This window comes from Castanea sativa, chromosome 6, assembly GCF_040712315.1.
Source record: "Castanea sativa cultivar Marrone di Chiusa Pesio chromosome 6, ASM4071231v1".
NCBI lineage: Eukaryota > Viridiplantae > Streptophyta > Magnoliopsida > Fagales > Fagaceae > Castanea > Castanea sativa.
The window spans coordinates 26,673,644-26,676,303 of NC_134018.1; positions in this window are offsets into that span (position 1 = coordinate 26,673,644).

The window sequence follows — 2,660 nt, forward strand, 5'->3', positions numbered from 1 at the left end:
ACTTAGATTCAAGTCTGAATTTTTCTTTAATCAAAACTGATCTATATTTTCTTTGAATGTAGATTGGATTTTTTTAACAAAGCAGATTTTGAAATAAAAAAGAGTCATAACTAGCCTAATTTATTTTGTTTGATGCGTGTTGCATAGGTTGATTTTATGAATATAATCCTCTTCTAAAATTCTTTTTCCACATAGAAAGCAGATCTGATTTTTTCTAATCCTCTACAAAAAAAAAAAAAAAAAAAAAAAAAAAAAAAAAAAAAAAAAAAACCATTCTTTTATTGCAAAAACAGATCTGATTTTTACAAACCCAAAAACCAATTTTTCTCGTTCCCAAATAACAGATCTGATATTTTTAAACCAAAAGGTTTTGTTTTACTTTATCCCAAAAACATATCTGATTTTTCTTTCGCCAAAAACTAGTTTTTCAAATTCACAAAAACATATCTAATTTTTTCTAAACCAAATCAATTTTTACCATAACACAGATCTGAATTTTTCTCAAAAGAAGAGGGTATTCATAAATAGACTTTTGTAATATAGTTTTTCATGTATACACAACATATCATTCATATCATGCATTAAGGGTACATTGGTCACCAGAGTCTAGAAGACCAGCCTCTGTTTGGGCAGAATGGGTGCCTAACACCTTCCTATTCTGTAACCTAGCCTCCAAATCTAGTTCTTTTGGATAGATAGATCTATGTCTTGTCTTTATTCTTTTATTTTGGATAATTTGTAACTAGGACAAAATGTCATGTAATTATTTGGTAGTTTGTAATTAGGACCCAAAGCCATGTAATTTTTAATTTATCAAACATGTATTCTTCTTTATTCAATCAATGATAGAGGAACAATTCAAACATGTATTTTGTATTTTATTTTTTCTTTGTTTTTTATATATAAAAAAAGTGGCGACTCCACACCACTTACCCAAAAAGAGAGGAGCCCTAAAAAGCATGTCAAAAATCTCTTTTTTTTTTAGAGGCACTTTCGTGGTCTCTCACACCTGTACTAAAGTATTCTATTTTAATAGACAAATCGAAATGGTAACCAAAATGAAATTCAAAACATTGATAAGTACATTGCCAAGTCTTGAGCTTGAAACTTACTTTTTTTTTTTTCTTTCAAAACACCACAAGTCACTAATAAATTTTCAAAAGGTAGGTTGTTGAATCTTACATGAGGTTGTTAGCGTTGTGTGGTGGCGTAGTGGCTTTTTGTGAATCATCAAGTTGGCAGTTCGTTAAATGTGAATTCAATAATGTGTGATTCAATTTGATAGCTTCGGTGCGGGTTTGTTTAGGTAAGTTTTCAACATTAACCGGTAGGTCAGTGGTTTGGTGGTGGGTTTAAGAGTTGACCCTGTAATCATTTTTAATAATTTGAGTGTTTTAGAAGGATTTGAGTGGTGGCCACACCCTGTAGTGGGTTTAGAGATATTTGGGCTCGTTGATGGTCGGTTGTGGAAGCTAGGATGTACTAGTTTAGGTGTGGGTCTTCATCGATGTAGTCCCTAATAATTATCTCATACATGAGACGTATACAACATACTCTTGTTGGGCTTTTGTGGAGCCTAGTCGTGTTTGATCCAGATTATAACTCGAATTGAAATAATATTGTTACAGTTTTTAATGGAAGATTTTCTGAGGCTTAGTCCATGGAGCGAAAGCTTGGGCCGATAGGTAGCTTCATTGTGAATCTTGTGTGCAAGATATAAAAATTATTGTTATGGAGATTAGGGTTTTACGATGTTTTGTGAGAGAGAAAACTGTACTGCTGCATTTTGTATTTTTTTTCTTTGAAATTAGTGAAATCCTTGCAACTCCATGGACGTAGGCAAATTGCCGAACCATATAAATATTGTCTCGTGTGTGATTATTTTTCTTTGGCGTATATTTTTTTCTCTATTTTTACATCTCACAGATCTAAAAATTTCATGTATATTCTCATCAACTCTAATATACCTATTAAATTTATCAATTGATCAAATTCAGGTTTCACCTAGTTGGGTTTGGATTAGATCATATTCTATTAAATTTATTAGATTAAAACTTATTAATATTCCTATGACCCTTACTGAAAATTTTACAAGTCAAGTCAACCCAAAATGACCCATATTATTTTAACGAAAATACCATTTTAATACCTACATTTTAGGGTCACAGTTAATTTGATCCCTAAATTTTGGTAGCAGTCAATTCAATTAGTGTTATTTTCAACTTGCAATCAATTTGGTTCTTATAATTAACTCACTAATGGAAAATATTTACATGGCAAATGGTTTGCACAATTGGCACACACTTGGCTAATAAAACAATAAGAAAAATCCACATCCACAAATTTAAAAATATAAAAAGTCTACATCAAAAAGAAAAAAAAAATTTTTGAAAGGGTGAACTGAAAAAAATTCTTCAAATGTTTTTCCACTTTCTTGGAAACCAAACACAACCCAAACTCAAACCAAATAGAAACCTAGAAATAATCCCAAATACCCTCCATGGCTAAACCATACCTCCATGGTCGAACCTCTCTTATTGTTGTCAGCAGCCACCATGAGCCACATTGGAAACTAAAGAACAACTATTGTAAGCTCTCTTGCTCTCAGATCCTTTCTCTCTCATCAAGTTATCGGTTTCATGAGCACAACCATAGCCAGT